The sequence below is a fragment of the Kogia breviceps genome, chromosome 13, assembly GCF_026419965.1.
Source record: "Kogia breviceps isolate mKogBre1 chromosome 13, mKogBre1 haplotype 1, whole genome shotgun sequence".
Classification (NCBI taxonomy): domain Eukaryota; kingdom Metazoa; phylum Chordata; class Mammalia; order Artiodactyla; family Physeteridae; genus Kogia; species Kogia breviceps.
The window spans coordinates 52,728,654-52,742,424 of record NC_081322.1 but is presented as its reverse complement, the minus strand read 5'-3'; the positions used below and the strand labels follow the sequence as shown (position 1 = coordinate 52,742,424).

The following is a 13,771-nucleotide window of genomic DNA, read 5'->3' as shown; positions in this document are numbered from 1 at the left end:
TTGTCTGAACATAACCAGGCCAGGAAAATAATCACTTTTCATTTAGTATTGATACATGTTTGCAAGTTCATAATCAAAAAGATGATATCTACCATTCCTAAGTTATTCAAAGATATAGAAGATAAAGGAATAGTTTTTATAATAATGTCTTTTAGAACAGATTTTCATGTGAAGGGAGCATAGAATCACCAGTGGTTCTTTTTGTCAGCATACCTCTGGGAGGTACATTAGGATTAAGTCTACTCTAATCACCATTTTTTAGCTGACAAAGGTGGATTTTGAACTAATGTGTTCAAACATGAAGTTTGCTCACGTATGAAAAAAGAAAAAAGATCAAGTCAAACTAGTCTTTATCACTAGTCTGGCAATTAATCACACGCCTTCCATGGAAAGCTGTTAGTTTTCCATACAAAGTATTTGTTTTGATATACCTTACAGAAATACAAGATGTGCATTGAAAACAGCCTGTCTTCCTTCATTTTCTTGGGTTCGTAACTTTTAAAAAGTAGCTCTCTTTTTTAAAAAGTGTGATTTCTTTATCACATTTTATGTCATTATTCTACAAATTAAGTCTTTCTTTTCTGTTGTAAGATACAAAAATAAAAATCACATAATAGTCACAGAAAGGAGGTTCCCCTGAGGATAAGAAATATATACCAAATTCTATTTGCTTATTAAATATTTTGCTGTGCTTCATAAAATACCTAAAGAATTTTAGCTTATCCAATTATTATTTCTTTAAAGGGTACCTTCTGGAATATGGAGTTTAAATAGTTATTTACACTAAATAGTAAAAAGAAGGTTACATACCTTAAGTAGGTTTAGCTTACAATTTAAAATCATGACTCTTAAAGAACTTAAACACCAAATTTGCCATGGTGGGAGCAGCATCCCCAGGTAGCATGAAAGACAAGGCTGTAAAGAAAAGTGAGAGGGAAGGACATATGACAGTAGGCCCAGGACAGAGGAATCCCTTTCTTAGGGTACTTTTGTTCAGTGAAGTCAAAGGGGAAAGGGCTACAAAGCTGATGATCTGGATCCCTGGTAGCAGAAATTTACTTGGCAAAGTTTTTATTAAAACCAGAACTGGTAAAGGCTTCCACTTTATTTCTCCCAATATCCAATCAACTACTAAATCCTGGTGGTTCTTCATTAAAAATTTCTCTTGGGCACATTGACTAAATATATAAATGTATTATTTAATACATGGATAAATGAATGAACAAACGAATGAATGAGGTACAGCAGTGAAAGTTCTTTTTACGCATTATCTCTCAGATGAGATGCTGCATCCTGATTCCTGGGAGATCTCTCCAAACACAACAAAGTCAGTGCGTGAGCCCCAAAATCATCATGCAATTCTGCAAAAGGGAGACGGAATCAAGCTCAGTATCAAGACCTTCATTTAAAGGACAGGAAGGTATTTTGAAAAGTTAGGATAGAAGAGAACGTTGAAACTCACAACCTAGTTAGTAACTCCAGCTTATTCTTGGCGCACAAAACATCATGTCTTGCTGGTGACATGACTCCATTGTAAGGGCCACCCCCAGAGGGGGAGTGGTACTCAGCTTCCTAAAAAACCTCCTAGGTAACCAGGATTATGTCTGTGGGCCTGCATGTGGCCACAGGAGGATAGAGTGGCAGGAGGGTGGAAAAGGAAAAAGCAGGAGATTCAAGAACCAACCAAGTTCATCTCGCTTCAGCCACTCTTCTCATTTTTCAATGTAGCTTAGGCTATATTTTTAAATTATTATGCCATTATTATTATATGCTTTATAATTTATTAAGTGCCTATGGAATTTATGTTGCATATAAAAGTCTTTTTTTACCTTTTGACACACAACTAATTTGTTGACCATTTGACCACACACAAACTGCTAAGTAGCAATCTTTTTTAAAGATCTTGAGCTATCTTCTACTCAGATGAAAGCAAGAAGAAATAGAGAATCTTCTGAAAACTGCATAATACTTTCATATGAGTTGGAGACCTAAGGGGTTTAGATAATTCAGATATATGCACAGACGTGGGTGCTTGTCAAATTCAAGCCTTTTCAGTTTTTTTCTTTAGTTTTTATGGTATCGGTTACAGAAAACTGTTTAACCTCCAGGCAGGACCTGGATATTTCATATTTCTCTCAGCTGGAAATTAGAAAAAGGAAAACATTCCATATGAAAGACATTTTTGAAAGACAAGTATACAGAAATATTTTCTCTAATAATATCTATTTTATATAGAAAATATTCTTAAGAAAGGTAAAGCAAGTTTTGTTGGGACAACTAGTATGACATGCATGATAATGTTCTTTCTGGTTTATTTCACAATGCTGTGCTTTGCTAAAACAATGTTTACCTTGATTTTGGGTTTCTCATCTTGTCTTCCTCTTCGTGGCTTGGCTTTAGCTTTTAAACTAAAAATAAAAATAAATGAAGGCAGAGAAAAATTTTTACAAGCAAGTGTCTTACAAGAAATAACTGTAGTCTCATAAAGTTTTAACTTTTTTGATTTGTTGCAATTTGAGATGTAATAAAAACGTAAGGCAAGCTTTAACATCATGTCCTTTAATCTAAATACAGTACTTTCTTGCCTACCATATCAGTGGAACTTACACATTTTAAAATTTTAGTACATGAAAGTTTTAAAAAATCTTAGTACTGCCAGTCTCTTCTAGGATTCCACTTATAAGTTTTTCAGAGGGAGAGAGACACGTGGGAAGCTTGGCATCATTTCTAATGTTACCAAATTAGATAGTGTGTGACAATGTCCAATTTTTCAATAAATACCATTTCAACAAACACCAAACTTGAAGATAATTGCACTGAAATCTGAAGTACAATAGTCCACATCAGGTCAGAAATTGTACAGAGTCTTGATATTAAAAAAATGTAACATTTCAATTTCAAATATATTTTAAGGCTAAGATTTAAACATACTCTGAGTATTTAATATCAAATTATGGAAAACAGCATGCTAAGTTTCAATTTTTCCAAGTCAGCATGGACTCTGGAAACACTAAACAAGAATAATTTCTTTCCTTGAAATGTATTATGTTTTTAAATCAAAGACTCATTTTTAACAAAAATGATACTCTGCTACTGACAGTGGAGGGAAGGGTGTTTAATAGTCACTCTTCTGTGGGAAACATGAAGACAAAACTATTAGAAATCGCTTAACATGCCAAGCTAATGTTTAGTAGTTTTCTGAAAGGTCTGTGAAGCATCTACAAATATTTCTATAAACAGACTAATTATTAAATTGAAAAAATCTTGCTCGCATACTAGGGAGAATTTGAATGGTCTATGAAACTTGTTAGGTCTTTGGAAACTAGCTGTTTCTTGGCTAAAAAACAATAGGTCCCTCGAGGTCATTTCTTCCAACTGAGTCACTAACTCAAGGGCAAATCATGATGTTTAAGTGCTAGTGGAGACATAGCCCTCTGACTGTGATCCTTATTTTCATGATGTAGTATCATGTTTTTGATACTCCTCTTCTAATGATATTCAAATCATGTTTACTTATCACAATCTGGAAACTTCTTATTTGCAAACACCACATCTAATTTCAGCCTTATATCTCCCCAAGGATCGCCATACAGCAGAGGCTAATCCAATGTTTATCCGTTGAATTCGTCTAAGATGGGTTTTCTTCTTTCCTAATAATTTCACATTGTGACTCTTCTACCCATTTTATTTGTGGTGCGTCTGCATTAGACCACTGCTTACTGATTTTTGCACCACATAAGAGGAGCAAGATAGAACTACAATTGCCTACTCGATTCTGAGCCTGAAGTGAATAAACAGTAAAATTTTGGAAAGCTCCAGGAAGGGGTAGGAAGCAGAAGGAATGTGCTGTCAGGCAATTTTCTGTCTAGTGGGGGATTTGGTGCAATAGAAGAAAACACCGGTGCAGAGGTAAAATTGGCTCATTTTCAAACTGCCACCATTCCCTAAAAGTGATAACTTTTCAATGGGCTTTGGTTTGTCACCTGTAAAATGGGAAGAGTAAGATTTACCCTTTGGGATATTGGAAATATAAAATGTTACATGTAAAGCATTCAAGATAATGCTATACACACGAATGGTAACTATTAAAATTTGAGCTAGAAAGATTATGGTGCTACAAAATAAGAAATTTTCTTTTTTAGGTCACATTCCTAGCTAGAAGTGGCTCAGCCTGTCAAAAGAGGTTTCCAAGTGCTCCCTCTTACTCCATCAATATGTGCAGAAGGCTGACCCCATCCAGAGAATTCAGTTGCCGTTGAGAAGGCAGCTGAGAGCTCACTCATTTCATATAGTACCTCCCTGCCCTTCCCAGGTTGCTGAGCCATGTCAGAAGCTGCATTTCTGGTAAACATGTTAGAAACAAGCAGCATCCCTTAGAGTCAATCAATAAAGATAAAGCCCTTAGAAATCTCTCTGACAAAAGACAGAGTCACACATTGGCTTACAAAATTAAATTCTATCATAAAAGCTTCCTTGTATACAACTCCTTGAATATAGTTCCTCTCAATTGAAGATCTATGAAGTAAGGAGACAAATTATATACCCCCTGTAGTAATCAGGGTTCTCCTGAGAAACAGAACCAATAAGATCTTATGTGTATATATATATATATGCTCAGGAGTTCCAGAGGTCTGTCTTAATTTTATACTGTCTTTATCTTGTAGTTGAAGCTGATACAATGACTTAAAACTTTATGGTCTTCCTTCTTATTAATTCAATTTCCACTGAGATAAAACCCAGACCAACATATTTCTTTGAGACAGTTCCTCTCAATCTTGGGCTCCCTGGGCTGGAGATGTAAGTTTGTGAATCATCAATGTTATAGATAGTAATTGAAGCTATGGGTGTGGATGAAACTGCTTGGAGTGACAGAATAGAGATTAGAAGAATGCTTATGATCAGATTTATGCTGTCCAAAAAAAAAAAAAAATTAACAAAAGTAAAGACAAACTAGGTCATTTATTTTTGCAATGACTATGATAGGCTAAGATTTGACAGCCTTAATACATAAAATGTTCTTATAAATAAAATTAAAATTATTAATATATCAGAAGAAAAATGGTCAAATGGATAGATAAATAGATAGATAGATAGATCATAGATCTCCAGACAATGAAATGCAAAGTCCCTTAACAAGCTATCAATGACTCGCAAATAAATATTTTAAAAAACTTAAAAAAAAAATCACATTGAAAATTGGGATTGACATATACACACTACTATATATAAAATAGATAACTAATGAGGACCTACTCAATAGCACAGGGAACTCTACTCAATACTCTGCAATGGCCTATATGGGAAAAAAATCTAAAAAAGAGTGGTTAGATGTATATGTATAACTGATTCACTTTGCTGTATACCTGAAACTAACACAACATTGTAAATCAACTATATCCCAATAAAACTTTTTAAAAATTAAAAAAAATCAACTTGGAAAAGATTCTTTTGAAGTATTGAACTCAAAGTCAGGAAGAGTGAGAATAGATTGACACTCACATATACTACTGGTGGGGTTGTATTTTGATACAAGAGGGCAATATTTGAGCAATATGTAGACATTTAGAAAGTTTATTTACTTAGTAATTTCTAGGAAATAAATTTTAAAAGGTAGTTAAATATTTATGTGTGAGAATGTTCATTGAAGCACCATTTTTGTACAAGAATGATAGATGAAGTATCAATTTTAACAACAGAAATATCAGGAACAATCAACATTTCCAACAATAGAGGAATGATTAAGTATATTGTGAGACATACATAGGATTAAGAATTTAAAAGCTAATAACAATTATGCTTTAATGAAATAGAAGCATGATCACAATATGATGATAATTGAGAAAAGCAAGACATAAAACTGTGTAAAATATGATTCCAACTTAATTTAAAATATATACATGTTAAAATTCAGAAGGAGATATATCAAAATGTTAACACCATTTATTTGTGTGATGCAGTTATGAATGCTTTCTATTTTCTCCTTTATTCTATCTAGTTTTCTCTTGCATTTTCCCACAATAAGCATAAATTACTAAACAGAAAATGGTAAAAACAATAAAAATGAGCCCAAAACATATGATATTTAAAGGCTTTTCTTTGCCCAATTGCACGAGCAAAAACTAAGTGCTTAGCAGTAAAGTCCCTATAGAAAAAGTAGACATCATAGCACAGATGGCAATATAAAAATGCAATATGGTGAGCGCAGAAAGAGATTCAGACTGAATCAAAACAGAGGCAATTCCCGTAGGTGGGTGGTTTTCTAAAAATTTGGCACAGAAACCACTTATCTGTACTAGATCTTGCCCAGAAGCATTAAAAGGAAAACAAACAGAGCTGCTCTGGCTGAAGACAGAGACAGAGGGCCAAAGCTCTGCTGCCTGCACTCTTGATCCCCACTCTCTGCCTTCCCCAGCAGACTCTGCAGAGGCATGAGGTCTAAGAAACACTGAAAATCAAGGAAATCATCTTATACTAAAGTTTCTCATCAACCACTCCCTAATAAAGATGACCTGGAAACGATCAGAATGTGCTGTGTAATCGTCATGATTGACTACATATTACAATATAAGAAAAGTTACTCAGTTCTCATAACAGGATAGGTTTGTTCCCTATTGCTCCACAAATTCATCAGCCCTCTCTATTAAAGTCTTCTTTAAAAAATATTATTCTAGGTATTAACATCTATAGGTACTTGGCCTGGAAGGATTCTACCTGCTCTTCAGTTATCCAGAGCAAGAAACAGAAAAAAAAAAAAAGAAAGAAAAAGAAATGTGAGTGTATCTGAAAAGGACTGTGGCATTGAGAGGCTGCGTCAGTTTTGGCTTGATCAGCCTTGGCTGTGCTTAATGCCAAAGGGAAAAGAATCCTCCCCTGTGCCTTGGCCACGCTGAAGCCTGAACAGGGACAGAATGAGGGCTGCAGCAAAACGGCCTCAGCCCAGCGATACTGTAGCAGAGGTGCGCTTAAACTAGCAACTGCAGCTGTGGTGAGCAGTTCCTGGAGACCACTGAAGCATATCGATAGGTTTTATTTATTGAATCTACTTAAAAGTTTTCAGAAGTTTCAACAGGTTGCCTTTCCTCACTCAGATGCCGGGGGCTTCAGTGAAGATGAATGGGGACGCCTCTTCTGACTGTGTGAAAAACTATAGCACAAAAACACATTCTAGAACTATACTCCTCAGGGTGACCATCAGCCACATGTGGCAGTAAGCTCTTAAAATGTGGCTAGTCTGAACTGAGACGTACTGTAAGTGTAGAGGACACACCAGATTTCCAAGTACAGAAAAAGAATGTAAAATATTTCACTAATAATTTTTCATATTGATTACATGTTAAAATCATATATTTTTGATATGTTAAGTTAAAATATATTACTAAAGTTATATGCATCTGTTTCTCTTACTTTTTAGTGTGAATACTAGAAAATTTTAAATTAATTCTTTGGCTCACATTTATGACTGACATTAAATTTCCACTGGACAGCACAGTTACAGAACAAACAGAATTGGGGCTGAAGTTGTTAGTACCTCTGGTCTTATTTGAGGTTTGTTTTTTTTTTTTTTTTTGCGGGGTGGGGGAGAGGAGAGGATTCCTTGTTCTATGGATGGAAAGAGAGAAAACAGCCCTGTCTTTTTGAGTCCTTGATGTATCAAATGGGGTTTGAGTTTCTTTGTGGAAGCAGGAAATACCAGTTACATTCCATAATAAATGAGGGAGATGTGGACTAACCCCAAAACGCACTCAGAATGAGCCTTCTGTTGGCTTGTGCAATGGTTAAGAACTATGTTAAATCCGTTGGTCACTGGACTCTGTTTTGTTGCCAACATGAAAAGAAGAAAGTTATCTAAACAGATTTTTTTAAAGGAATGTAAGTATTGACCATCAAAATGAGCTCAGGAATGCTCTACATAATAAGAGCTTGTCTTAACTTTTACTCAGGGATATGTCCTCTTATATTTAGGTCTAAACCTTTATGCAGAACACTTTTCTCTGAAATTGAACATTAATCTTCTGAAGCCCATGAATTCGAAAATAACATTAAGTTATATATTCCTCCAAGTATCTTCATTCATCATTTAAATATATTTTGAGAGTCTGAGTAACATAACAGTAGATTCTAAGACGGAGTTTACATTACACAGTCTCATACTTTCAAGGGGCTTAGTATTTTCATTTGTTTATTCAACAGATATTTATTGAGCACTAACTATGTGCCAGGCACTCTGTCAGGCATTAGGTACAATGGGAATAAAAAAGAGAATAAGATCACTGACCTCCTAGAAATCACAGTCCAGTGTGGGAAGTGGACCTTCATCAAATAATCATGTGTGAGTGTTCTGAGAAGCACGAAGGAGAAGCATAGCTCCTCCAAATACAATAGGAGGAGTGAGGCTCTAAATCCAAATAACTACCCAAAAGCTGATGTATTTGATGTAAAGTATGTGAGGAGAACAAATGTAGCTGTGATACCTAATATATCCCAGTTACGTTATCTAGACATAATAATCACCTATTATCTAGACATGGCTAATTAAGCCAAACAAGATTTAATTTCAGAGAATGGCCAGGACTTAAGAATAAACTCATCCATTAGGGCCAAAATGTAGGTTGGTGGGGGGCAGGCCCAGTCGATAACAGAAGAAGGAACTACTTGGCTATATTGACAGGCTTGTCATCACCCTCCAGGAAATCCATGATATACAAAGACTGGGCTGCCATACTGGCAGAGACCCTTCTGTCGATCTAAATAATAAGGCAGGACACCACTACAAAAGTTCTGGTGACTGGGCATGCAGAATGTAGGGGGATGGGGCGTGGAAGGGGAAAGAAACGATTAGACTTAAAAACCCAGCCACAGGAGTTTGCCATCAGAATACTGAGTAACAATTTTGACTTGGAGAACAGTGGCAAGTACTAGCCATGATCTGGATTACATTAGTAAGTGTGAGCAATGTTAGAACACCATGACCAAGGTCAGTCTGTCAAGGAACATTGCTCAGTGACAAGTTCCCCAGTTTAGAAGACGAGGTAGGGACAGGGAGTCCCTGGTGTTTTCTGCTTTAGGTCAGTATTGCCTCCAAGTGATTTTGATACACTTCAAGAAAAATTTCTCATTAGATTCAAATATCTCCTAGATAGATATATTCTGTGTGTGCAATTGGGTGAGGGACTGGATTAGGAATATATACTTCAGAGGAGACTTCTCAGTGATTCTGATATGCACCCATCCCTAGATAAGTACAACTGCTCTAGGAACTAAGGGGGAGAATGACTAGTGATCTTGCCATCATAAAATTAGAAAGGCAATAACAGGGGGCAGGCAATGACAGACAGAAGAGATACATGTCATGATCATGAGCAAGTTTGCAAGAAGATGGTACTTTAAATAGGCTTTGAAAGAAAATCACTATTTAAAAAGTTGGAGGTGACAAGAATACCATGTGTAATAACTGTTTAGTCATTTAAATTCATATAAAATGTGTAATATCCAATATATGAATATATTCATATTGTATAATATACAATACAGAGTTTATAGTTTTAATATATAAATCAAGGCCGTAAAAATATATATTCTTCTAGTCTCTAAATATATGCAGTTGAACACCACGGGAGTTAGGGAGGCCAACCTTCAAAAATCCACATATAATTTACAGTCGGCCCTCTGTATCCTTGGTTCCTCTGTATCCACGTTTCCTCATAATTCAACGTTCTGCATCCCCAGATTCAGTCAACCATGGATCATGTAGTACTGTAGTATTTACTATTGAAAAAAATCTGCATTTTTTTCAATAGTTTTGAATTTCCCACGTAATTCAAGACTATGTGGTTTAAGGGCCAACTGTATTCTCTATACTTTGTATACCTTGCTTACCAAGTATTCAAATTTATAGTAAAATTCATTCATCAAGTCATTCTATGATTTTAAAATCATTAGTGTAATTTTTGGTTGACAGAGCTAAATGATGCTCCTTTTTTAGATGAGATTTAACATATAAAGTTCTTCCAAAGACTTCTCCATTAAAATGAGTCTCTCTCCAACCACCATCAAATAATAGCAAAAGACAGTGGCCCTTTGTCATAACTTTATTGATAGAAGTTGGAAAGCCAGAGGAGGAGAAATAAAAAGGTTGAGAAGGAAAGAGTGTATTAATCATGTTTCTAGTTTCTGTAAACTTGATGATTTAAAATCTGCCCTACGTGCATGTACCAGAGATACCTTATTCCAAACAGCCTGGTAATTTCTCTGAGTCACCTTGCCTTGGCCTCCTTTGCTTTCTTCCCCCTCAGGAGGAATCATCCTCCCAGGAACACTCTTTTCAAATACAAACCAACCAATTCAGAGCCTACACTTCTCACCACCTCCCTTATTAGGCTCTCTCACTCCTGGCCCTAATCACTGCAGGGCCAGATGTGAGACAGCTGGGACAGCCCCTATGCTCCAAAGTCCTCTGAAATGATTCAGACTAGTCAATCCCAAACTTGTTTACCCTGCCTATGGAAAACATGATAAAGGCTCTTGCCCACAGTTTTTTTCGCTCTGCCTCCTGACTGCCTGGTGCTTCCCTGTGGCCCTCAGTGGCATGACCTGTATTCTCTCACTTGGGATCTGTGTGTATAATAATGCTTTTTTCCAATGGCCATTGTCTCCTGATATGTTGGCCTTACCATCCTAAATAATAATAAATCCTATTAAAACAAAAGAGAGGTGGGAAGAGGGGACAAGGAGGGTGGTTATTGGCCAATTTTAGTTACTTGATTAAGAATCTGCGTGTTTTGCCTGCTTTGTTCCATGCAAGAAGGGTGAGATGGTTGCCTCTCTGCAAAGTCCAGTAAGGAAACAACTGGTGCTGGGATGGGGACAGCTGGTTGAAGCCCAGTTAATAAGCAGGACAAATGCAAGACGGGAAAGAAGAGGTAAAGAGAAAGGGCATTTGCTTCCAGACTCAGCCAGTGCTAGTGCTTGGAAGAGTTGTAGGAGCAGACAGGGGCAGGGATGGGAGGGCCAGGGTATCTTGAGGTTCCTCCATGGGGAGAACTGGCCATGAGCAGCAGGGAGGGGACAGAGAGAAGGGTCTTATGGTTACTGCTTACATTTCACATCCTTTTAACCGTTGAAAGGGATCCCAGGAGATCCCCTTCTCATAAAGCTCTGCACATGGTGCAGGGATGGTCAGTACCACCAGGGAAGAGTTTTCCAGTAAAGCAAAGTGTCCCAATCATACGTGAGTGATTTAAGCCCCTCTTGTGCTGTCTGTGCCCCAGGCTTCTCCCAAACTCTTCAACCGTCAGCAAGTTTCTCCTCAATGTGACTATGTGATTTCCCTTCTCCCAACCAGGGACATTTGAACCCAAAAGAAATTCCTCAACACCTGAAATAAATAAAAGGATCTCTTCAATGGACCTTCCAGTTCTGTGCTCCAGTGCCCAGACCAGAACAATTTTTAAAAATCTTGGAATCACAGTGGCGTGTGGTTTCTGAGAAAAATCACATGTGCTGAAATTCGTTAATTAATTTTAGAACTTATCACATTCACATTTACTACTATACCATTTCCCAACTGGTAGAAAAATATTTCAATATTTTATAAGTAGTGTGGCTATGTTGACATGTGCCGCCTGAGTATAAGCCCTGGTTTATTATATTTAAGACAAACTCAGCATTCCAAAGAGAGAAACCTTTCATAAACCCAATCAAAGAGATTTTAAATAAAAGATTTGTACATACTTACAGAGACAAACAAATCATGTGTCTATACACACACACACACACACACACACACACACACACACACACATTAAACTGACACTACTTTAAATGTATCCTGTATTTAAGAATATAGAAATCTCTTTTCACAGGTTTGCCATTTTGCAATCCCAGTGTTAGAAGTTCTCCATGCCAACAGGAGTACTCTTCCTTGCAGCATGAAAGGCTCTTTGTTATTGTGTTCTTGTGCTACTTTCCCATTCAGCATTTTGCAGAATCCCACAGTTATTCTCCACACTATCACAAATAAAAAGAAAGCAAATGGAGCTTCAGAAAATTGGTACAATTAGTAGAAAGGGAGAGAGGAATTTGTAATAGCTTTATGTTATAATATCATGAATTCTTTTACTTAGAAAGAATTCAAGGTCATGTCTTCCAAAATAATGAGGGTTTCTGTGAATGTTAACAATGCTCTTTGAGATCCTCTACCTAAAATTAAATGCAGTCCCACAACTCCTTGGAGGCCTCCAGGCCACTCTAGAAAGGCTCCAGAGTGCATGAGTGCCTGAGCCTGCATCAGGGAAGAAGACATCTGTTTCCCACTCCCTAACACCCTTTGTTTGGTAACAGTACCATAATGTGCCTTTAGGGAATCTTTTCACTCTAGCTCTCAGTCCATTCATTATAGGTGAGGCTAACCTTGGACCCTGGCGCTGGAAGTGAGCTCCTGACCCCAAGCCAAATGTATAATATTCAATTTCAGGACATTAACTGGAACTTCTGTAAGAGAGATTCTTCCTCTAAAGCTTCCCAGCTGGTAAAACATAAGTCTGAAACTTTTGGTGAACACGTTCACCATAACTTTGGAAAAGCTTCAGAATGAAACCAGCACATAGGAAAGAAAGCAGAGTCAAAGATGGTGAGGTGGACACAGAGATGTGCCACTTAGGTTTCACTTTAAGGAATGACTGGATGCCCAGCTACAAGGAGTGTGGTCCTCAGATGGTCCCCAGCTGTCAGCTTCTTTAGAGTCTGCCTCAGCTATGGAGACCTGCCTCACCTGAGGTTATGCCCTTCATGGCTCAACCCACATTAGTGACTGAGCAAGGTCGCCTACAAAGCCTGGCTATTTTGACCAGTCTTGGGAAAGACCTCACAATCAATACAGAGTATTAACTCAGCTGGTTGGTCGAGGTTTTGCAGGGCCTTCATCATGGTTTCACTTCTCCCTCTGCATTTCCCTTCACAGGTAACAGCTTGCACTCTGAGATCCATCTCAGCATCTGCTTCTGGAGGACTCTACCTGTGGTAGGTAGAAGAAAACAGATGACTAATTATTTGGGAAACCAGGTAAGACTGAAATAAATTCTCTCTCCCGACTTCTAGTAGATTCAGTCAATGAAGTCTCTAGCAACTGAAAGGTTCTTAGCAAAACAAGCTCTATAGACCATAACACAAAGTTCTCATGGGAAATGCTGATAAATATCTGATTGTACCTGGATATCCCGTTTTTGCATTTCTAACCACCAACTCTCTCACTTTCTTCAAACTAATCTGGTAATTCATCTTAATCTTCTCAGGTTTATGAGAAATGAAATCTTGCCATCCAAATTACTGAAGACTACATAAATCATTAATGAAAGAAAGAGGACTTGAGTCCAGAAATGTCTTATTCCAAAGCCTACTGTGGGCAGCAAGGAAAAGATGTATTTAGGAAAGGGGAGTGAGTTTATTTCTAAGATAAGGAACCACTTTGTCCAGGTATAGGGAGCCAAGAAGGGCAGAGATGGAGGAAATGAGATTATGAGCTAATATTCACCCCTAATTTATATGTCTTTATGTGTACTTCCATCCATGGCTTTTGTGTCTTTCCACTCTGTCCTATAGGGTTCCCATTCCATTTAGGGCAGATTTTATAGGTAGTTCCCCAAAGCATTTTCTCACCTCTTGCTCTACTAAAAACCTGCTGGTATAATAATAACACAATGCTATTCTCTGCCATTTCCTATATAGTCTTCACTTCTATACCACTCTAGACCTTGGTGGGAGGAGCCCCTACTCA

General features: G+C 37.2%; 1 long non-coding RNA gene across 1 annotated transcript; it reads right to left on the bottom strand.

Annotated features, from left to right (window-relative positions):
• Positions 1–862: 862 nt before the first annotated feature.
• On the bottom strand, positions 863–13,009 carry LOC136792415 (uncharacterized). Its single transcript, XR_010836186.1, has 3 exons — positions 12,887–13,009; positions 2,351–2,408; positions 863–915 (listed from the first exon to the last, which is right to left on the bottom strand). It is a non-coding gene; the product is annotated as an uncharacterized lncRNA (long non-coding RNA).
• Between the last annotated feature and the right edge of the window lie 762 nt (positions 13,010–13,771).